This window comes from Chamaea fasciata, unplaced genomic scaffold (genome assembly GCF_029207755.1).
Source record: "Chamaea fasciata isolate MVZ Bird 193981 ecotype frontalis unplaced genomic scaffold, bChaFas1.0.hap1 SCAF_11, whole genome shotgun sequence".
Classification (NCBI taxonomy): Eukaryota; Metazoa; Chordata; class Aves; order Passeriformes; family Sylviidae; genus Chamaea; species Chamaea fasciata.
The window spans coordinates 15,164,221-15,188,832 of NW_027094096.1; the positions used below are offsets into that span (position 1 = coordinate 15,164,221).

The 24,612-nt window shown below is 45.0% G+C and overlaps 1 protein-coding gene across 2 annotated transcripts in view; it reads left to right on the forward strand.

Moving 5' to 3' along the window:
• Nucleotides 1–24,612, forward strand: part of FGF12 (fibroblast growth factor 12) — a 218,325-nt gene that overhangs the window by 80,530 nt on the left and 113,183 nt on the right. The window lies entirely within an intron of this gene.

Sequence of the window (24,612 nt, forward strand, 5' to 3'; positions counted from 1 at the left end):
CCCTGTGCTTAACCCCGCCTGGAGCCCCCACCCACACAGAACCCCCACGTGCGTCCTTTGTCCTCACAGAGGTTCCTACCTCACACATGACCCTCCTTATTGTTCCCCATCCCACCTGCATCCCACTCAGGTCATTTTTCTTTGTAGAGGACCCCTGTATTTCTCATCCCACCTGGAACCCCCAAGTGTGCCTTCTGTTACTACCTGGCCAATATGGGGGTAACCTTCCCCAGAGTGCCAATGGCCCCACACAACTCTAGGGTTGGCCTCACTGTAAGAGCTCTCTGTACTTTATGCTTCTGGTAGTAGTAACGTTGCAGTGATTTTCTGGCGAAGGGTGTTTTTGAATGGGGATGTACTTAGAAGCAAAGAGAAATCCCTGCCTGCTCCTGATGGGGGGCCTGAGGAGACTCCCAACTCCTCCCTCACCTCCTAGCCTGTTGGGGAGAGAGCATTTCACTAGGATGGGAAGGAAGTGCAGTGAGGTGAATTTCTGAATGATATCTGTGATCCTAAACACTTCCCCTGAACACTCTTTGAAGAGGGGAATAGGTGCATGAATGCCTTGGTTTGGTGTGGTATTACCCCTGAGTTTTAGGATGATCTTGTTGAAGTTTTTAAAGTGGTGTTTCTACAATTTCTTCTGTGCTACATGTGTTTCTTCCATGAATCTGACTTTCCCTCTCTAGAACACTGGGTAAATGCCTATGGAATGAAATCCTGTGTTACAGTTGTTATTAATGAGATCTGTAGACACTGCTAATTGGATGCTTATGAGGATGTCTTTTAGAATATTCTTTCATGATGCTTATGTTGGGGTTTTTTTGTGAGATCTTGGTCCTAGAAGAGAAAAATGTCCATGCCTCCAGTGCAAGTGCTTGGTGTTCTCTTGAAGAGAAAGGCTGTTCGTATGGGAACACTGTTGCTGAGGTAGCATGGATTCCCTTATGGCCTTGCTAAGGAAAAGCTGTTAATGGTTACAGCCACCCGTTTATGCCTCAGTAGCCTCTTCCCTCCCATGACACTCTTGTGTGCAAGTTGCTGTCTGTAACAAGCTCATGGCAACAGCGGAATCTTTGGGAGAGAACTCTGGACTCCCTTCAAAGCATGTTCTGCCCTGCTTTGAAGAATAGTATGATAAATAAATAGAATAAATTGTGGCTGCACATGGAAACAGTACACACACTAGTCTTTTTAGTGAAAAGCTATAATGGAATTTTCACCATAGTGCTATGTGTGATTGTTTGTTTTGTGTCTTTTGGACACCTGGAGCAGTAAAGAGAACAATAAACTACTGGTAAAAGTGGGGTGGTGCTCAGGCCATGGGGGATGCTAGACTGCAGCTTTAGTGAACTAGTAGTCAATGATACTGTCCTAATAGTTTCCTGGCTGAGCTGGTTTGGCTTTACAGGTGGCTCCTGTGCTGGAGTGTGCTTGATGCATATGTGGTGCCTGAGTCTTTTCTAACCTTCCCTGTTCTGATGGATGACGCTGAACTTTGCGTAGCCTTTGTATTTCCTGATGTGCTGTAAGGAGACAGTCTATGGGAATGATCTCCTACTGTTATCTCCAACTGAGCTTATTTTCTAGGTTCTAGCCCCATGCCACCATGAACCTGACCACTGCAGATGAGGTCTGTTGCTTTGAATCAGGATGCAAAAATACATTCCCTCTCCTTGGCTGGCTTTTTTCATTTTCTGTTAAGATTAGGGTTTATGTTCTTGAAAGATGCACAATTAAAATTAAAGCTTCCACCTATAAAAGGGTCACTGCAGGATGGGCCTGCTGGAGGATAAATCTCCTTGCTACTTCTTCAAAAGGTGAGCATGCCCCAGGAGACAGGTGTATACTCTGGAAACAACCCTAAATGTGTAGTGCTGTGCCTAGCGTGGCACCGTGGGGCCAAGCCAGTCAGAGATGTAAACCAGCAAAAGGATTATAAAATTATGGGAGTGGAAGGACTGTGGAAACAAGGACTACAACAGTGGTGGCACAGGGTGTTGTGAGCTACTTACATGTCCTTGATCCTCTGATCTGAAGTTATTCTGACAGATTGATCAAGCTTTTTGCCTTCCTCATGTCTATGTTCTCTTTAATGCAAACAACTCATAAGGATGTAAGCACACGTTTAAAGTCAGATTCACATTTGTGTGTTGTGCTGACTCAGAGCCTCAGACCACTCCTGATTCTGACAGGAGCTAATGCATGACGCTTCGAAGAGAAACAGTGAAATATTGAAGGTAGTTGTATGGTACTGTACAGCTCTATTGTGATGTTGACAAAAATATTAGCAAGATTTTTTTATTGTTATGCGAATACCTCTCACCTCTTTACTTTAGCTAACTCTGGCCTGTTGTTTTCTTATTCTTCACTTCTGAGGTGTGCAGACCTTGTCTTAGGGGCAAGCTGTGGTTGTTTGAACAGCACCTTGCAAAATGGGGCTTAATGGGTCTCCAAGCCACCACAAAAGTGCAAGTAATTCAAAGCAATGCAGAGTGAGATTTATCCTCTTCCTCTGTGAATTTCTTTACAAGTATTTTAGCACAGCAACATCCTGTATCCTCTTTCAGGTGCTTCATTTGTTATTTTAGTTTCAGAGTTTGCAAGCTGACTGTATTGCATATGCAGAGATGTTTTCCATTGCGATGGTGCAACCACAGTTAATTTTGTTAAGTGTTTTGTTATTTAATTATTTTCTCTGATAACACTCTTCTCCCCTTTGCTTAGGAGATGTGGTTTGCCAGTCCAGTTTTTTTTTTTTGCTTTTGGCTTCCTAGCCAAAATTATGAAACAGATAGCTACTACACTGTTAAGTTTAAGGTAAATATTAAAAAATGACTGCATTGTTGTTGTAGCTGTGATGGAGTTATGGAAAACTATTTTGGGTGACCTGTACCTGGCTTGCAGGCACTTTGATGTAAAAGGCCCTGTACCCACAGACTACTTAACAGCAGCACGGAGATTTCTGCTAGTGAGTGTATTTCAATCTTCCTCCATAAAGATTTCTTACTTGGCTCTATGAGTGGTTCTGTCTCATGCCTGTCCTCCCCTTGGCTCCTGTACAGACTCTCCTGTGGGATGCATCATTGCTAAAACCACAGATACTTCTCACATCAACCAGCAACAGCATTCGGCAGCAATGCATTATCAGCTTTATTTTCAGTAGTAGAGGTTTGGTTGTATCCAGAGACTGATCTATTCTCAAACATTCATAAGAGTACTTCTCAGTTTAAGTCCCTATTTTGCAGATTGATGCCTTCAGTACAAATTAAGCTCATATTGAAAGTAAATCCTGAACTTGGCTTCCATGGGAGTCTCACACTGGTGGAATTTGGAGATGCTCCTGGAAATATACTGATTGATGCTGGCTTTATGGCAAATTAAAATGATGTCTGGAACAGTAGGTCTTCATATTTCTCCAGGCCTCACAATACTAAGTTTGATATTTGGGGCAACAGGAGCAAGCATTCTGTCTAAGTAGGCAGGGTCAGGCTGTGCCTCTGCCTGTAGCCAGTCTCTTGCTGCTCGTATACATCTTTGCATTTTCCCTGAAACTATTTGGGGCACTGTCATAACGTGTCTGCACGTGCAAGACATCTGCAGATGCAAATGGAATCACACACATAGGAGGTACAATTGCATATTCAAGAATAGCATTTGGCTTATGAGCAGAACAGGCTCTCCTTTGTTTGCTTGTGCAGTCATCTATGCATCCATCTACATTTTATTTACATACACTAGTCCTTGAAAATTTTCCCACTGCTGTTTATTCAAGTATGCAGCAAGTTACAGTGTACAGCAAATACTTCACAGTTCAGCTTCAAATTACTGGAAGCAACAGCTCTGTGTACAGAAGCGATAGATAGTGGAACCTGCAGTTCCTTGCCGAGTTCAGGGAGCACAGAGAGGCTTTGATCTGCGGCAGCTCAGAGTGTGGATGTGCACTGCTGGTGGGAGATGGGAACAGTGGCTTAGTGGTGCTGAGCTGGAGCAGAGTGTGGGTTGCAAGGCTGAGAAGCACTGGGATCTGACTGGGGGTCATCAGTACCTTTTCCTTCCCACACCAGGTGTCTTGCCCGCCATTCTTTGCCACTGTCATGGCACATATTTTGTTCAGGCTCCCTCTTCCTGTTTTGTGTTATTGGAAAAATAACACTTGCTGACCAGTGGAAGTTAAGTACCTGTGCTGTTCTGGGATAATGACTGTTGTTGACACTCATATGCTGGCGGAAAGAATACCTTTGTCTGATTTAGTTTAATTCAGCTGGGAAATGAATTAAACAAAACTCTGAAAAATCTTTTTTATTATAACAGGAGCACTCCTCTGGGGTATTATTCAAGAATAGCTATAGCATTTTAAATCCACACTTTCCTTTATTCTGAAGTAACCCTCTCATGCAGACATTGGCTAAGCATCTCTCCTGAAGCCCATAGTGCTTGTGCATCTTTGTAAAAAAAATCTGTTCTGACTGAGCTAGAAATGATGAATATTTTAGCGTTTTTATTTGATGAAATTACTTGGTTTCTATTATACAAAAATTCCAGAGATATAAATGATAATGAACTTAGTTATATGCATATAACTTTTTTAAGCGCTTGCAGCCAGTTCTGTGCAGTTATGCAAAGGAAAATCTTTGACATTATGCGGGATTTTATTTTTCAGTTTGCAATAAAGTATTTCATAAATCTTCAAAAGAAATGCAGGTCCAGGAACTCCCTGAGTGCAAAGTGGCTTAGCAATGCAGAACTCTCAGCCAGATGTCCAAGGTTACAGAGCTGGGCACCTGGAAGTGCTGGACCTTCACTCAGTCTTCTGAATACTGAAACTTGTCTGGGTCCTACCAGAGCATCACTGATATTGAATCATTTTTGGAAAATGTTTTACTTTCTGTAATTGTGCAAATACAAGAGAAATAAGAGTAATTTGAATTTTCTTAGGTACCTGTAATCAGGATGATAAACAGTACTCTGAAGCAGAGGTTGGCTGGTTTATGGCACTTCTCACCTGAAGGTTTGCGTGGTTTTGTAAAGGAATAAAGCTTAACTTCCTTCACTTCCCAATCTAAGCTAAGAAAAGAGGAAGTTTGTCTGAGGTTGAACATCATGTAAAATTATGATGCGTTATAAATGGAAAGATTTAAGGGAAATGTCAACTAACAATATAATGAAATACTTTTTCAGCTTTTCCATTGGTTTTCCTGAATGACCGTGTGTATGAAATTGTATGTTGCTGTTTTTCCATTTGAAGAGTAACGAAAGAATCTAGGGTCATAGCAGATATTTAAAGCTGATGATTTTCAGAGCAAATGCCTTCAGCTTAAGAACTGTGTGACTGTCACTAGGTCATGTCCACTTGAAGACCAAGGAGTATTTCTGGAGAGAGGTCTCAGCTCACTAAACCATCTGAGTGCATATTTAACTCTATGCATGCACTGTGGCCCAACCAGAACCATTGTTTTAGATGAATGGTATGTATCATCCCTAAAATTCTTCTTGTTTTCCCTGTCCACAGTGCATTGACAGTAGGCTTGTTTTCTGCTCCCAGCTGATCCCTCTGGAGGTATTTCACAGCCATCAGTTCCCAGATGGAAAGCCCTGTTCATTAAAGAAATTGAAATCTTCCTGCTTTGTTTGTGCAGGAAACCTTCCTGCTTTGTTGTGAAAGCAATCTACTTCTGGCTCACTGAACTTCGTCTCAGAATTAAGCCACTTGTCTTCCCATAGCCCTTTCTGCTGCTTTCCAGAAGCAACCTGTTTAATTTTTTACCAAACTGATGCTAGTTTTAAATTTTTTAGTCCAGGTTGTACATACATCATCAAAAGTTCAGCATGGTCTAAAAACTAGAGGAGATTTCTTGTAGAATATAGAATTTTTTCAATTGTAAAAGACTGCTAAGATTATTGAGTACAACTGTTAACCCAGCACTGCCAAATCCACTACTATGTGCCATGTTCTGTATGTCTTAAATACCTCAAGGAATGGTGATTCCACCACTTTCCTGGGCAGCCTTTTCTAATGCTCAGCAACTCTTTTAGTGAAGAAATTTTTCCTAATATACAATGTAAAGCTCCCCTGATGCAATCTGAGGCCATTTCCTCTTGTCCTGTCACTCGTTACTTAGAGAGACTGACTCTTGCTACAATCTTCTGTCAGGGAGTTGTGGAGAGCAATAAGACCCCCTCTGATTTTCTCTTTCTCCAGGTTAAACACTCCCAGCTTCCTCAGCCACTCCTCACAGGACTTTTCTCTAGATTCTTCCCCAACTCTGCTCTGGAGCTGGACAGAGCACCTCAGTATCTTTTTTTGAAGTAAGAGGCCCAAAACTGGACACAGAAATTGAGCTGTGGCCTCATAAGCATCCAGTACAGGGGGTGATCACCTCTCCAGATGCAATGGTAGCGCACAAAGCTTTCAATTGTGTGAATAAATGTTTGCTTAATAGGCCTTTAAATAATTCTTCTTCCCCTCGGAGGAAAAGAGATGTGTAATGTTTAATAATAAAAATAGTGTTTCTTCCTATAGCCTGAAATGGCATGGAAGGAGGTAATCATGTTTTGTATGGCAAAGCATTTTTCTAAATGGCATGTTTATGCCTTTCTAGCATGGTGGCTGCAATTGGCTGCTGGGCCGATTTGCATGTGCTAAATTGCAGTCCTGGGGATCTGTGAAAACAACCCAGCAAAGCCAATCTCAGCTGGGAGCATGGAAGCTGCTGCTAAATTTGTGACGAGCCACCCCCAGGCCCAGTGTGAGTCATTATCATTGTTTTGTTTTCCAGAAGTTGGTACCAAATGCTTCCAGGATCCAAAGTGTGGATTATCTCTGGAATTGTATTTGTTCCCTCAAAGCTTTGTTTGTTCCAGATAAGAGGAAAGAATAGGAAAAAAAAAATCCTTTTTTTAAAAAAATGAAATAATTGTTTCCTTATTAGTGTTCCCTTCCTGCTTTTAATGTGCACTCACAGCCATTTGTTCACTTGAAAACTCACTTGTGCATGGCCCAGCAGTTGCTGTTCAGTCCTAATCACTTTGCTTTGTGCTGCCAAGGGGATGGGGGGGCGGGGAGCAACAGTAAGTTCAGTAGGATGAGGAAACTTGACCGAAGTAATTGTTTGGCTCTGGCAGAGCTGAGGTGGGGAGTTTCTGCTGTCCCTTTTTCTATTTGCCTTGCTGGCTTCTCAGTCGGTGTTTTCATGAAGCCACAGCTGTATGTGGGACCAGCTGGGGCACCCATTTGCTATAGGTCAGGAGTCTTTGATCTGAGGAGTGCACTGGCCTGATCCCCAGGGTCTGACACCTGTTGCTCACTTGCTGGGGTTGTTGGTCCTCGGGGAGATAGGACGAGGTGTTAAGAGAACAAAAGCCCCTGCCCTATGCTGAGATTTTGACAAAAAGTCAATTTGTTTCCAACTTTTAGCTCTTGTTTCAGGTTGTCTTCTCAAACAGACTTTGGTGTGTCATAGACTGTGCGAGTGTACCTGCAGGGACTGTGGGTGGGATGTAGAGGAAATGCTGGGTCCTGCAGAGGAAAGGTCCAGGAGTGGGAAAATGCATGTGTGTGGGCATGCAGAAGCATATAGAAGAGATTAAAATTCAAAAATTTAACATACAGTGGGTGGAAAAGACATGGACAGAGTGGGAGGGCTATATGAGCATGGGAGTGGAATAAGGAGCTGAGAGCACCCAAAAAGAGGAATAGAGAAAGGGGAACTTCTAGTGAAACTGGCTTAAAAATGTAGCTAAACATGCTGTGCTTGCTTTGTGGACAGGAGTATCCAAGCTGGTGTTCCCTCCTCTGCCTTACTGATTTTCAGGATGGGAAAGTCTGCTGGGAGGATCCAAAGTATGTCCAGAGGGAAGGACAGGCAATAGAAGCCTTCCTTACGGGGCTGGGGATGCAGCTGGAAATACCTGCACAGGTCATTCAAACTGGAAAAGCACAAGGATCTAAAGTGTCCCTGACACTCCACAATGCTCAAGCCTCTCTATGATGTTGGTGTGTCTATAGAAAACCCCTGGAACAGTATTGCAACATCCTCCACGGTGCAAGTTCCTTCTCAAGTTCTGGATTTCCTCTTTTGTTGCAAAGTGACATGAAAGCCAAACCAAAGAAAACAATGATTCTACTGTTGGTGGGACTGGACAGCAAACATGCTCCCACTACTTTCCTGAGTTCCTCTGACTTAGTGTTGCCATTGTTTATCCTCTTCTGTGGCTTTTTGGTGGTGGAGAGAGGGGCACATGAGCCTATGTCAAATGACAGCAGTGAAATTCAAGCACAGACCCTGACAGACTGGGACACCTTCCTATGTCCCTGTGTGTGGTGCTCCCCTTGCTCTCAGTTCTGTGTGCCCAGGCCCTTTACTTCCCTGCTGCTTTAGTTTAGAAATATCATAGGGGTATCCTGGGTGGTGTATTTGAGAGGCTGGAGAGATTCTTAGGTGTTGTTTTTGAAAGGCTGATTTCCCCAGGTATTTATGCTCAGTGCAAGCAGGGTATAATCTTTGTAAATATTCAGTTGGTTGATCAGACAAATATGTATATAATTATTCACATATGGCATAATGTCCTGTGGCTGTGCATGGTTGTTCCTCTCTAATAACTGTAATTTACCTTTAATGGATAAGACAAAGAAGCCTGGTTTGCTTTTTCCTCCATTTCTGTGTTTGCCGGAGTTTCTGTGATGGATCCTTTACTGTGCTCACCCTTAACCTGAAGAGGCAGTTGTGGGAATATAAATCGTGCTCCCAGATGCTTGCAGGCTGCTCAGCAATGAAATGCACTCTCCCTGCCCCGCCTTCCCTGCTAAATGGCTGACACACATCTTAAAACATCTTACTGGAGATCTGTTTCTGCCCTGCAGCTCATTCACAGCACCGTGGCCGACAAGGCAATGTGACTGTGTTTTTGGGTTGTTTTGGGGCTTTGTTTTTGAGGTTAGAAAACGTTAGAGTTAGAACAATCAAATTTCTTCAGATGGTGTGTGAAGCATGAATAAGGAGGGCAATTAAATGGGAGTATGTCCTTTCCTGAGGGAACACTTTAGTGAATGAATTTTGGATTTGTTTGGCATTTCTGGCAGGTGATGGGTCTTGCTGAGAGTGCTCCCATGCTTCTTTCCTACTCATCCACAGCTTGTGCCCTTTGGGTCAATACTTCTCTGTCTAACATGCTGTTGGGCAAGGCATGCTCCCACCTCCCAGAGAAGGTCAGAAAATACACTTTCTAAATGATAGTCTGCTAAATAGAAAAATATCCAAACCAGAGGCTTTTCTTTGTTAGTAGTGAGAAAAAAAAAAAAAAACACCAAAACAACACCAACTCCAAACTCCCAGAAAGATTCAGACAGGCACACTGCTTTGTGAAATAGCCATGGGTGCCTCTTGGGGACTGTGCTAAGGGCTGTCCTGGCATAAGGCTGTGTCTGCTCAGTGGGAAGAGTTCATTGCTTATGTGCATAGCCATTGAAGAAAGGGGTTTCAATAAGAAAGTCAGGTTTTGACAAGAGACTGGCAGGGTGCAGAGAGAGAAATGCAGAGCCCTGAAGTGTGCTGGGAAGACAGTTATGGATCTAATTCCCACCCAGAGCAGGGACAAAGGACTGGTAAATCCTGCTCACAGCCCAAAGGCATCACTTCTCTTTCTCTCCTGTCCCCCTGCTCATTTGTGTGAGCTCCACACTCACTGCAAGTCTCAGACTCACTAGATTTTTCCCTGCTGCTTCTTTGCTCCTGGGCTGAAGAAGGGGAGGAGAGAAAGGCATTGAATCTCTATTATTTATGGGAATTATGTTCATTTGGCTGGTAAAATGCTGCTGGGATTAAACGTTAGAGGAATGATGTGCTTGTTACTCAGCAAGCACATGTTGTCCCACTAACTGCCAAAGGACAGTTGTCTGTTTTAGCACTTCTACAATTGCTCGTTAAGCTTTGAGACTAAGATCCAATATGTCTTACTCCCTACTTCATCTCTGGTTTATCCACAATGATGTTGTGTTATCGAGACAGATCTTCACTGGGTTTAGTGCAGCCTGGAAAGAATTCTTTGGGAAAAAATGAAGGAAACCTCTAAAAACGTCATCAGAAAGATACAGGGAAGTAGCATCAATTAACAGAAAAATATGAGAGCAATTAATCTGGGCCAGAATAAAGTGTCCATCTAGTCCAATAGCCTTTCTCCATCCACATCAAACAGTTAGGAAGAAGTAAGAAAATATGTTCTGTCCCCTAAATGCTCTCCCAACTTCTAGCTATTTTCAGCTTAGAAAATTATCTGAGTCAGACATGGTTCAACATATGTAAGAATTCTGTGGTTTTTTCTTCTGTGTACTTGACCAGTCTCCCCTTGAGTTCACGTACATTTTTAGCATCATGGTGTCCTGTGGAAAGGATTTCCTCAGACCTGTTACATGAAGAATCCTCCCTTTTCCTTTGTTTTGATCTTGATTCCTGCTAGCTTGGGTTGATGCTTTCCAGAGATCAGTACTGAGCAAGACAGTGAATATCAGACTCCATCCTCCTCTCATGCTGCTGATGATTGCAGAGACCACAAGCATACTCCTGCTCAGCTGTCTCTCCCAGTTTGAAGAGTCTTGGATCTTCTTGTTGCCTCTCTCTAAACCATTCCCAGTTCTAGTAAATGCTTGTTGCAATGAGAGGAGCACAGCAGCACACTTGCCTCAAGTAAGGCATTACTTCTCTTTATGCCCAGGGGCTCAAAACCATTGGGGTCAATTCAGCTGGAGAGACAGCAGTTGTCATGTGGGGTATAGAAAGGAAAGCAGGCTGGTGAGTAGGCTGTTATGGCCAAATGATGAGTTCTGTAGCTGTCAGTCCCTACAAGCTTGTGATTAAGGTGGCATCTCGGGCTGTGGGTGGACACAGCCTCAGTAAGCCATGTAGCCGCATCAGGAGATGGGGACGGCCGTGCCGGAAACTCTGTGTGTGACGGCGCGTGGGGGATCACCTTCAGACACCATCTCAGCTTTGGGATGCTTTTGAGCTCTGTTCTGCCTGATGAGCTGTGCTGGCAGCTGGCTGCCCATGGACCAGAGAAAGAGTGGGGGAGCTGGTTCCACTCTGATGTGAGATGCTGCCCCTCACATCCAGAGGAGAGAAGGCAGGATACCTGGGGTGTAATTGACCTCTTTTCATAGAATATCCTGAGTTGGACGGGACCCACAAGGACCATGGAAATCCAATTCCTGTTTTAGTATACATCTGCATGGTGAGATCAGCTTAAACCCCATTGATTGCATTAATAAGATCTCTACCAAGTGCAGGGGAAGCCAGGGAGAGTTGCTCTGTCTGACATTTAGGCTGTGGGTACCTGCACATTACTCCACCCTGGGTGCCACCACATCTTCCTCTGCCTTATTGCCTGTCTGTAGTATGGAGACAATGCTGCCTTCTTTGCAAAGTACCTGTGGGACTAACTCAGGACCTGTGTGGACAACTGAAGGACTGTAGGTCTCAAAGCTGTTCAATATTACTCTGACTATGCTAGAACTGGGGAAAGGGGCTAGGATTTTAGGTATTTAAGAGGAGATGCACCATGAATGTTTTAGAGTACAGTTGAAATTCCTCATTGGTGCTTTAAGAGGCATTTGAGACTCCCAGCCATTCAGTAAGCTCCCATTAAAAGCACACACATTACAAATTTCTCACGTAAAAGTATTTAATGTTAAGTAGGAGTGCAGCTTGCCAGGGAGAATATGCTGGCTGCCTATTAAGGGAAACAGATGAAGGCAATTGCTTTCTAAGGGTTAAGTATGACCTGGTAAGCCAAGGCCTGCAGTGTTAGCAAATGCCAGCCAGCAGCTGGAATAGCTCAGTGATGGATAACAAGTGCCCTGTCCTTCCATTGCTCCTAAGAGAGCCTTGCTCAGTGAAGGTTTCTAATGCTGAATCAGCACAGAGGGCTCTCTAAAGGGCTCAGAGTTAACGGCTTCTGCACACTAAAGGTTAATGGCGCTATCTCAAGAGGTAGATTTCTGAGGAAAAGGGTTATTTTCACTGTTGTTTGGGGTTTGCTTTTCCTCTCTATATTACCTGCAGCAGTGTGCTAATATGTAGGCAAAGTGGGCTGTGACCTCAATCAGCTAGTTAATTTTAAGCCCGTGCTTAAGTGATTTGCTAAAACTGTGCTTATTCAGAGAAAGAAAGCTGATTGTATTTTCATTGCTCAAGCTAGGTGAATTATAACATCTATGATTTTAATGATGAAGGGGCATATTATGCTTTTAAACAATTATTTACATTCCCATGAAGAACATTAGTATCAGTCAGTATGTGTGATGATTGATAGCCATGTTCATACTTCGCTAATAACCTCCTCAAAGCTACTTGAAATACTTTATTGTGCATTTACATTTTTATCTCTGTAATTTTAAGATGAGCAGAGCTCGTTAAACCAAAGTATTTTTATGTCTTGTGTCAAGAGAAAATGTTCTTTTGAATGTTCAGAAGGAATTGGTTACCGAAATATGGGAGAGGGAAGTGATTGTTTTCCTTTCATGCTCAGTACATTCTTCATCCTTCTGCTTTTTGATGACTAAACTGTTCTGTATTTGCAATTGAAAACTGTTGATTGGAAACTCTTGTGAGACTAACATAAATGGGGCTTGATTTTGAAAAATACATTCATGATCATTTGCCTAATTTGTGTGTGCAATTAGCGTGATTGCCATTGGAAATGGCCATCTGAGAACAGACTGTTGGAGACTTCTGTCTTTTTCTGATCTGTTTTCTCTCTCTCCTTAAGGTCCCAACTTCTATGATGTCTAAATATTACTCATGGAAGTTTAATTTGGTAATATGTTTATTGATATCCTTTCATCTCTTACCTCTCCACTTTCAGGTGTTTGTTAAAAGGCTGAGAATAATTATTTCCTTCTGTTTCCTTCTCAAGTCCACTTGATGCAACGTAAAAGAGGTTCTTTCATCTAAGTTGTTGATCTTGCAATTTAGAGAGTCAGATCTCACTGGCAGCTCTATAGACTCCTATATGGCCGTAGTAATATTTGAGTAGTTTCCAGGTGTGCACAAAGGATTACAGCTCTCATCTGTCAGATCTCTTACTCCCTTCCTGAAGAAACCTGTGCTCACAGGGGACATTTACTGGTGACAAAGTGGAATTGTTTCATTTTGGTTTGTTTTAAACATGTGATGAATTAAAAAGGCAAGATAGATGAGTCTCTAAAGTTTTCTCTTCAGGGAAGCTGAGAAACCTGGTTCAAGTTAGTGATTTGAAGGGCATGTCAGCTCAAGACATCTTTGAGCTAACTTGGAGTCCGTTTTGTGGGAGCATGGTATCCAGGCTGCATTTCCTCAGTGGCTTCCCTGATGGGTAAGAGAAGGGAATGAACTTGTGAACCCAACCTCTAGGGGCAATACTCTTATTACCTCCTGATGCTGGTGCTGGTGATTAATCCAGTGGAAAACTAACCTATTCTTATTATTGGCATTTTAAAAATGAATTGTTTTTAATCAAACCAGCCTTACTCAAGTCATCATGTGGCTACACAAGTGCTGCTGCTGTCAGGAGGGAATCAGCAGGAAAGGTGTAGCCTGAGGCAGGGAAAGGAATGGGTGGAATTGCCATTCACAGCCACTCACACATACCTGGGTTTGAAGCAATGGGGCACTGCCCCACTCCCGGTGACATTCACGTCCATTGCTCCTAAAATGTTCTCCATCCTGAGGTACAACTAACTCAAATCTAAAGATTAGGTGGACCTTCCAGTCTGGGGTGTGCCTCAGACTTAAAGCTGCAGAGGTGGGAGAGCCATGGCAGTGTACAGAAGACAAATATCCTCTAGCTCATTAATCATGGGATGGAGAGCATACACTGCCTGATTGCTTATTGGCTGTAGCCTTTCATTAAGAGTAAACTCAATTTTCCCAGTATTGACAGCTGCCCTGGTGGATGGGTCGTGCTATGTGGCAGGCACTGAACTGCCAAGAACACTCAGATACAACAATATGTCAGGAATGATACCAGCAGTGTATTTTGTTCTTCTCTTCTGTGCTCTATCTCCTTGTTGAAAAGAAACAATTTCTAGGGATGAAACATTAAATATGTCAATCCTGGCCTCTCTGCTAGCTAGGAAATGCTGGGAAGTTAATGAATTTAAGTGGGTAAGATGGTTTTTGTTTGTACTTGCTTGTTCCTGGCCTGGGTTGAGACTACTTTAATTAAAGGAATGTAGTATCCTTTCCAAAAAGTCCCACAAGCCAATCAAAACCTTTGGTTTTTTCCATCCCAGTCTTTCAGATCCTTCCCAATGCACAAACATTTATTGTGCTGTGAGGGATAACTTTGGAAAGGAACAAGCAGAACATGTTTTGCCAGGGAGCATCAGTTTCTGCTGGCCCTAGCACTGCTCTTCCCCCTGCTCTGTCCAACCAAAGTCCTCTCCATTAGCACAGCTCGCTCAAGCATCTTCCCTCCTCATTCTGAGAGCTGCTCCAGCCTCTTCCAAACATATAATTATAGGCATGAAAAAAATAAATTTGTTCTTATTCAGCACCTGATAAAATGGTGACTCAGACATTTTCATTTTCCATTGGAAATGGAAGTTCTCGTGCATTCGGAGTGCTCACCAGCACACAGCCTGAATCTTAAAGGGAGCTCTGTCTGCCCCCTGGAAGGGCAAAATGGTTACAAGTGCAAAATGCTAGGTGGAGGCTCTCACAAGCAGCTTCATTTGGCCACATGGTGAAGCAAACCAAGGTCACTTACCTGTCTCTGCACTTACCCCAGAAGAGTAGTTATCCCTGCAAAACCCCAACCTACACCCAGCAGTGGGCTGTGGAGACCTGGCCACAGCTTTCTGGCCACTGGGGCTGCATGATCACCTGGCATTTGAGACAAATGGTGGAGCAAAAGCACCTGATCAGGTTTAGGATGGCCCTTGTGAAAAGGGTGACGAAACTCTGTTCCTAAAATAAACGTGTTTTCATGCTGTGTCAGGAGATCGCTCATACACAGGCTGGAAGGAAGCAAGATACTTGCTGAAAGGCATAAATCTTTCTAACCACCTTCAGTGGTTATTTTTAAGCTCAGGGCATGCAGTGCTATGAATCCCATCCCATTAGGGCTGGAAAAGTGTTAGCCAGGAAGAGGGTGCTCTGGAGCATGCGAGCCATCTTCCTCCTGCCCACATGACCTGTGCCTTGCAAAGAAAACCCCTGGGCTGTGACAAGACTGAAAGGATAAGAGGGACAGCAGCTGTGCCCCCAGCTCTACCTGGTTCTGTGAGGGAGGGCTTGAAAGTCCTCCTGGTAAGCTGGGTAGATGCAGCATGTTGTTTAGTTTGATTGATTTTAGTTTAAAGTGAATTCATTAAATGGTGTTTTCTTGTATTCTTCCAGACCAGCCAGCGTTGTAGGATAAATATTTATATAGAACAGCTGCTGAGTTAAGAAAAGATGCATCAGAAGTACAAATATATGTTTTTTGCCTTTGCTTCTACCTGAAGGTCCCTGAGGACTTGATTCAATGATTCCTATGGGTCCCTTCCAACTCAAAATACTCTACAATTCTATGACTGTTTCGGAATCAATTATTTTTTATACCCCTTCTGGACATGAGGCTTTTCTTGTTTTCATATAATTCAGGAAACAAATGCATTCATGAGGTAAAAAACAAGTCCATGAGTGATTCTACTTTATTTTGTGGCCAACCTGTGCCCAAACCGACCATGGCCTGGCAGCTTTTCACAGGAGTATACTGGACCAAACCCAAATTAGTGTCTAATAGCTTTCTCCAAGCATTTACACTTGCATCCAATGCTGATGTAGCTTAGTAAACGGGACCCCTCATGGGAAGCACTGTAACATCTCTGAACTTGAGCCAAAATCCTTTAATCATAAAGAGATTATCCACTAAATAATTTGAGCCCAGCAGTGTACAGGGCATGGGGGATGCTTTTTGGCTTTGCTCCCAAAGATTCAAAAAGTTCTTCAGAAACTGCTGCCCTAGTGTGTGATGTAGCAGGGGCAGCTGGGAGAAGACAACATTTTGATTTAGGTTTGTTTTTTTTCCCCATGACAACATAACTTCATAAATAATTTTTAAAAAAAGGATCAACATCTTGGTCTGTTGGGGAAAAGGTGACATTTCTTCTGAAAAAGAAGGATCTTTCCACGGGGTATTTTTTTACATCTAATTTTCCTCTGGCAAAATGTGGGTGCATTTTTACTGATGGAAAAAGTTTTTTCCCTAAATGTTCGAGGTTGTAGGAGCAGTGGTGCTTTACAAACTGCACCCTGTCAGGAGTGAAATGAATGGCAGGTGAGTGTGTATTTGTTCATGTCTCCCACTGCCTGTAGTGCCTGGAGTGAGCTCTCTCTGCCTGTGTCATAAGCCTGGTAGTATTAGCAGAAAGGCCTCCCCAGCTTGGGCAGGGGTGGGATATGCTTTAGAGAGACAGGAGTGCAGGATATGTGTTGTGTGGTCCAGTCCTTCGAACAGCACACAGAACAGAGGAGAGTGCCCCAGGAGCATGATGTTTGTCAGACCTACAGCTCTTGGCAACTGCCTGGAGTCCTTTGAACCGCTGACAAGGGGCTGATAATGGGAGAAGAGATGGTGGGGTAGGAATTCTCTTGACCCTGAGTGGTCCCATTAGGAGACCAGGGCACTTTTGTTGCCTGAGGGCTACCTGGGAGTATGGGCCCCTCGAGGTTACAAGAGAGGCTTTCAGTGGTGGTTGCATCACCGTCTGTTTAAGTTTTGTTTTATGCTGTTTTGGGTGATCATAGGTCAGCAGTGACAGCCTCCTTGGAGTCTCAGACACTGAGACCTGCCAAGTCTCTCACACTGCAGAGCTTGGAGCTCCAGTTAAGGGCTCTGCATCACCTCTCTCCCCTCCTTGGGTGAGTCACCTTTGTGAGTAACATCTCACAATGATGCTGCCTCTTGGAGTGTGCATTAGCAATCACTGGACTGGTACCTTTCCCCACCTTTGTTGTAGTAGTAGTCTTCTTTTTTGCCCTTTAGGATGTTTGTAGCGAATCTGGGGATTTGCAGAGCAGAGATTTGTGTATTTTCTTTAATCTAGCTAGGTCCAGCAGCAGTAACACTGTTGGTATGTTCATCACATAAGCGCATACCCAGAGCAGCCAGTGTGCTGGTATAAATGATTCTGCAGTTCAAGCATTTTGGGTTTTTTTCTGCTATTTTTGTCATTCAAAATAAATAGATTATAGTTAGATGTGCCTGCCAATAGCTCAAACATACCCCTTCAGTTAGGTTCAGTAACATTCCATCTCAACCCATACTCCATGGGACTTTGCAGGTAAACTTATAACCCATAAGAAACACCCGGATTATTCCTGTCTTGGACTATAGTTAGTATTCTTCCAGTTAATGTGATCATCCCTAGAATAGAAAAATTTTGAGCACCCAGCTATTTTTGGCCAAGCCCTTGACGTGCCCAGCTTCTACCACTTGAAGGGAATGTCAGACATTTTCACATGACAGAAAAGTGTGGCCAAATTCTGTTCTATAAAATACTCTTAACTTTGGGGTTACTGTTTCTGTACTGGATTTCAATTTTTGTTAATTCTTGAACCTTGAAAGAGGTTAATATCCAAATCTTCTAGATAGTTTTACAAACTACAGCCTAGCTTAGATGCATGTGTGGGCCTTTTCCTTTAATGATAACCCTCAAAAAGCTTGAAAATAAGTGATACAGACTGACAGATACACTTGGAGGCATCCACAGCCTTAAAATATCAGCCCATATTTTCCACCTTTTATTTACTTGTTTGTACTGTAATATTCATGGAGTGAAACAAAATAAGGAACTGAAAAGAGCATTTTAATGTAATTTTGTGATACCTGTTAAAGTGCTTTGTGTGTTTATCAGAATGAATCACTTGTGCAAAATTCTGTGCTCCTTTTGCTTTTCCTGACACTGTGAAATGTCTACATATCAGTGTCGGGAATGAAAGTACATACAATATGGGGAGCAGAGATGCAGGTGGGGAGCATTTGTGTTGAATTCCTGTGATGATCAGGAAGGAGAAGCCCATGACGCCAGTTTTGAAGAATGTCCTGTGACAGCCAGACTGAACTTGAATGTGTCCTGGTATATTTCCATAACGAAACAGAAAATCCTGCAGCGAGGCAGTCGATCGAACGCTGCCGACGGCTCGCTCGGTCCACGCAGGAGAAGCCTCCTCACCTCCTGCCTGCAAACGGGGTCTGAGCAGGGTGGGAGCAGCCATGGCTTTAAGACATTCCTGGCCATATGTCACAGTCCTACCTGAGCTCGCCAGCCTGACCTGCAGCCATGCGCAACACAAACAAAATCCATGTCTAAAAGATGTGTGCCAGGCAGAACATGTGTTCCTTTTCTCTCTGCTCTTCAGAATATTCACTGCACTTTTTCATCACCTGAAAATCACTGGTGTTTTCTTAAGGCTGGAAATTAAAAAAACCCCACACCTTTCACCTTCTGACTGCTGTCTGTGCTGTGTCTGCCAGCACCACGCAGGTTCCCTGTGGGCATTAAGGTCGATGTCACCCACATCATTACCCAGTTGGGAGGCAGCTGCTGGCAGGGACAGCCACTTTCTGTGGAAGCAGGGAAAGACTGAGCCTTCTCACAGAGTGCACAGATGCTTTCCACGAACATATGCTTAATTAAGAGGCAAACTCACCACCTGCTCTGCAGCGTGGGTATCCAGGCTCCTTTCAGGCAGGTATTTGCTTTGCTGTGTGCTTATGCTTTTACCGGGGTCTGGAAGTGCTTTTGGCAGTGTTTGTGCAGCTGCGCCTGAAATCCCAGGCGTCAGGTGCTGTTAGCATGCAGAGCTGCCAGCTTCATTAAGGTAATTGTGCCCAAGGCCTTTCCTTCCTTATCCTGGTTTAATGAGGAGCTGCAGCATTCCCTCGATGCTTCCTATGGCTGCAGGGAGCTGCACGTGGGTGGGAACTAGAGTGGGTTTGTCCTCTGCCCCTACTGCCTCTGGGGCTGCTGCCATCACCTACAAAGCCCAGCAGTGGGCAGGGAAGGTGAGCTCCTAAAGGCACACTTTGCTGCTTAAATTAGGATCTTAGCTTCTAAAGATGCAAAGAAATTTCATTGCTCCCTTTTGAACACTTGCCTCTGCTAGAATGCTGCCCAGGTTTGGAACCCCTCATCAGCCCTTTCCTAAGCCTCGGACTCTGAGTCTGCGGCCAAATCCCCGGCAGAGCTGGCAGCGCTGCCGCAGCCCAGGCAGGGATAAATGGGCCATGCACTCTGCAGCCTTGGTGGCAGGGACAGATTAACCCTCTTTTGCAGAACTGATGCAGTGATGGCAGCTGGTGGGTGACTGAGAGTTCCCTGTCCCTGGGGTGCCCTGAAAATGGGCACGTGACTCAGGGAGCTCCAAATACCTGTGCTGAAACAGAAGTCACTTAATATGTCTGCCAAGCTCGGCCTGTTTTCTTTCTCTGGACTCTTCTCTCTGCACCCATTTCAGAAATGCCTTTTCCACAGGTAAATGCATTTTCTGTGCCCAGTTTGTGATGCATCTTCAGTGAAAATTAGCATTTCTCCCGCAGTATTTTTAAATTTCTGGGTCTCAAGAGGAGATAATGCACAGGGATTTCAACCTGCAGCCACAGAATCCCTACCAAAGAGCACGTGCAGAAATGCAAAATGCACATCTGTGCTCCAATCACGGAGCCATGTTCTTGTGCCCAGCAGGTTTCCAGCCTTTTCATTCATTAAAGATGATTCAGGATGAGGACAATTAATTATTCACTAAGAGTCATTTTGAATTTTCACTGGCTTCAAGAAGGTGCCTGTGGGACTGCAGGAAAAAACAACCATGGCAGTGAGACAGGGGCTTGCTCCATGCTGGAACACAGGGTCAGAGCCCCCCAAGAGCCTGTCAGACTGGTAGCTCCTGCCAGGCCAGTACCCCACTCCCCAGGGGGGAGGCAGCGCTGGGGGGAGCTGGAGCACTGTGCCAGCCTGCCAGGAGCTTGCAGAGGCAATGAGCACAGAGCATGAACCTCCAGGGACCCCCAGAGCCTGCCTGGGTTGCTGCACTGTGTTGCAAAAACCGAAGCTGTCCTGGACCCATGTTTTTCCAGCTGTGCAGACACACAGATGAACCAGGGGTCTATTGCTCTGCAGGACATGTTTTTCCCTGCTGTGAGACAGAAACCATCAGTTCAGGTATTGTAAGGTGAGAGGAGGAGCGGGGAGCCCACAGCTAGCTTGTATTCAAGATGGTGATAAAGATAACCACGCTGTGGTTCCTACCTGAATGAGTCCTAGGAAGGCTGGTTGGAGTTGTGCCTATAGTCCTGCTGCTGAGGTGACACTGGCCCATGGGGCCATGCCCAGCTGCAGGCTGTGTGCTGGGGCTGTCACTGGTCCTCAGTGAGCGTGCAGAAGCTCACTGGGCTGCCAGCACCAGACACTGCAGCAGCAGGAGAAATGTGAGTGGGGGCTGGCTTGCTGCTGGCAGTCCCTCTCTAAGCCTGAGGTGATCCCCCAGATTTCAGCGTGAGTAGGAACAGCATTTGCACCTCCTGCTTTAGGTGGAGTGTCATGGGCTTGAGCCAGGGTCCAGCTCCAGCAAAAAAGTGGAGGTACTTCATGCTGTTCACATTGGTGTAACAGGCATTGGCTGGGAATGCTTTGTAATTAGTACCAAGAAAATGGGAAAAATCTTCTAAAATGCAACTATCCCATAGAAACTTTTTCTTCTAGCATGAAGTAACAGGGTAGAATGCTAGCAGGGGGGGTTTTTTGAGTCTTTTGTTTCAAAATGGTGTTAGTCTCATACCTGTCCTGTGCCCAGGGCAGTGCTGCAGATACAGAGAAGGCTGTTCTGGCTGTTCTGACACCTTGTTCAAAACAAAATCTATTGGAACAATTGCTAAGAGGAGAGCTTGGTGTTGGCCCACTGAGACTTTGCAGCATCCTGTGTGTACTTATTATTTCCTGTGATCAATGACACTGCAAAGGCCGTTTACCAGAGTAGGAAATGCCTTATTGTATAAACAGGCTATACTGGGAAGGAAAATAGTACCCAGGAGAGAAAGCAGTGATGCATTAGAAATAATGGGCTCTATCAGTGAGATTTTGTTGGGCAAGGTAACCTCAAAGATTTATTTAAATAGGGCAGAGATATGAGTGACTGCTACATTCTTTCTCACTTTGTAATGCATTTGCCAGTTGGAGAGCAGATAGCAGTAAAGGCATTGCTTTTTACAACACAAGTTCATTTGAACCGAGGCTCTGCAGTGCTTGTTCTTTGGTGAGCTAAAGCAATACTCAACACCTTTCTCTGAGTAGGAGAAATAGGCATTCAGACAAATAGTTGCATTTGTGAGGTTTTTTTCCTGTTCATTTTCTGTAAGTTTTAAAGATCATCTGAAGAACAAATACCGAATAAATCTGTTTCCTGAGGGGAGGGGGTGAGGGGGAAGAACAACTTAAAAGATTTTCACCTGTGGTCTGTTCTCAGTTCTTGCTGTGTGGGGTCAGGATGTGGGACCAAGGGAACCATGGAAATTTCCTTTTCCCAGGTAAGGAACTAGCCAGTACAGCAAAACCTATTTTATTACGTTAAAATGGAATACAGTGCTTAACATGATTGGTGTGGTGGAAAGCTGTATGCAGCTTCTTTCCTACGTTAATTTCCTATTTTATAGGAGAAATTACAAATGTTGGGCTGGCATGACTGGCAGAGCGAGAACTGCTCAAGGCAACATAAACAAATAGCTATGAATAACAGATCTAGCAGTAGACAAATGAACACAACTTGCTTGCAGACAAATGAACAAGCAGTACAGCTAAAGCCAAGCTAGTTAGCTGATGTTTTTCTTTGTAATCTGTGCACCTACATTACCCTGCAGGTGGTAATATCCAGAGCGGGTGGGTTAATACATCTGTGTGATTGGTGTCTCTTACAGGTTGGCAGTATATCTGGAAATGCTCCCCAGATTTTGCTAAGAACCTAAGCTTCCCCTCTCTCATCTTTGTACAGGATGACTGTGTGAAAACAGATGGGAAAGGGGCAAAAGCTAGCTCCCTTGTAAATTTTGTGTGTGAAAAAACTGCAGGTCCAGGTTTAGGCAGCTGCCTTCTGCTCCTGAGTGAGTTTTGGCTTGCAGTGACCAGGACCAGGGAGCAGGGGAAGGAAGTGTGTAAGGGGTGGAAAGAAACACTGAACCCATTTTTTCTCTCTCATTACCTTAGACCAAGGCCAAGGTGTTTAATGATTCCCACCCCAAGGCTCTGGTCAGTTTCTGACTTGGCTGCTCAAAAGTCCTGGTCTCCTTTGTGGCGCTGTCCCCTGGCCAGTGTGGCGGGCACACTGTGGGGTGCTGCTCTGCGCTGTTATACAGGTGATTTGTTCTGCCCTGTTGCTGGTTGCATTTTCAGCAGGGAGTGAAGGTGACCTTAATGTGCACTCAGATTTTTGAGATCTGTAAGGCAGAGCAAGGGGAAGATCTGTGGAAGCAAGTGGGAATTTCCAGTGTCAGTTATAGATCTTCACATTTATCAGCAAGCAATTCTAGTGCTTGGATTTGCTAGGTACAGAGCACAAAGGCTACATGGTGTAAAGGGGAAAGGCGGGTTAATTTAGCACTGGGAGAACAACATATCTAGGGGTTTGTGCAGTGCCAAAAGATTTGGAGGGAAGGAACGAGATTTGTCACGCTTAGTCCAAAACTCCAACAGAAAAAAATACACTCTTGTTTTTAACTTGTTAAAAAGACCTAAATAAAACTTTTCGAATAAAAGAACAGGCAGGCAGAGCTGTTACATCTCTGCGAGCAAGCGGTGCCCCGGGCCAGGGGCAGAGCCGTGGCACAGCTCGGGAACCCCCTGCCTTTTGGAAACGGCCTCGGATGTGTGTGGGCAGGGGCCGGTGCCGGCCGCAGATGCGCGGCAGGACGGGCCGCTGCGGCCAGGGCGGCTGTGAGCGTGTCCCTGAGCACCAGGTGGCAGTGCTGCCGCGGGGACACAGCGCGCCTGCGGAGGGATGGGGCGCCGGCAGCGTCCTGCGCGGCCAAACCCCTCCGCCCCTTCCTCTCTCGGCTCTGAGCATCCCTCGCCTTTCACCGATTTCTAGGCCACGCGGATTTTCCAAGTGTGAGCCGAAATTATGTATTTCAAATTTCTGTTGAGCAGAGAGCCCCACCCTTGAGCCCGATCAGTTGTCCTTGTTCTGTCGCACGGAGGCTGCGGGCAGCGGGTGGGAGCTGCCCCGGCGGGTCCGGCCCGCTGCCTCTAAACGCTGGTGTTCAGAGGAGCATCTCGGGCTGCCAGCAGCTCCATCTCTCTCCAGATGCGCCTCCAGCAAGTCCCGGCCCCTGGTACAATCTCCTGGGGCAGCTTTGGTGCGTGCGGGAGCCCCAGCTCCCTGCCCTGCAGGTGCGGAGAGGCGCTCAGCCCCACCTGTGCAAGGGGAGCGCTCCCGCTGCGCCTTGTGAGAGAGCTGGTCTGTGCAGAAGTCCTGGTTTATTAATACAGGCCTTTCAGGCCCTTGTAAAAATAAAATAAATTTTTTAAAAAAAAATCCTCTGTGTTTATACTCTAAGGTTTGCTCTTTTTTTTATTTCTTTTCTTCTTCCTCTCTTTTCCTTCCCCCCTTTTTTTCTCCCTTCCCCCTTGTTCTTTCTCCCTTATTTCTTCCCCTTCCCCTTTCCCCCATAGTTCTTTTACTTCGTATTTTTTTCCTTCCTTTTTCCTTCTTCCCTTTTTTCTTCCCTTTTTCTTCCCGTTTTCCCCCTTTTCGTCCCTTTTCTTCCTTTTTTCTTCCTTTTTTTCTTCCTTTTTCCTACTTTTTTCATCCCTTTATCTTCCTTTTTCCTTCCCCTTTTTCCTTCCCCATTTTCTTCCCTTCCCCTCCCCATTTTTCTTCCATTTTTCCTTCTCTTTTTTTTCTTCCCTTTCTTCTGCTTCTCTTTCTTCTTTCTTTTCCCTCCTTTTTTTCCTCCCCTTTTTCTCTTCTTCTTCGTCCCCCCCCTTTTTTTTTCTCCCTTTTTTCTTCCTTCCTTTTATACATTTTCCTTTCCGCCCTTACCTTTCTTTTTTCTTTTCCCTCCCGTTTTTCCCGCTCCCTCTCCCGTGGAGTCGGGCGGGACGCGGCGGGGGCGGTACCGGCGCCGTGGGCGCGGTGAGCGCGCGGCTCCGGGGCCGCTGGGCGGCGCTGCCGGGCCGTGACGGGAGCCGCCGGCACGGGGCTCGCCGCCGCCGCTCGGGCGTCGGGGCCTTCGGGGCCAGCCCTCGCCGGACTCGAAAGTGACCGAAATAAAGAAAGGGCGGCAGAGCGGGGCTTCAGAAAGGCGTAGTTTAATATTGGAGTTGGCAGCGGTGCGCTTCCCATGTAAATTCAGGGGTGCGCGCCCAGGCTGGGCTGATTTAAGTAGGCAGTGAATTTTATCCTGATTTTCTTAGATCCCTGTGGGTTTGGTTGAGAGCCTCCAGCGTTTCTTACAGCACAGAGAGTGCACGTTCCTGTGCAGGAGGGTATCACTGACTGTGGCTCAACGTAGATGGTCAGCTCCAAGGGGACAGCATTGTTACTTGATGAAAAGAAACTCAAACTTGGGGGTTTTTCCTCATTTCATTGGTGATTTTTGTAT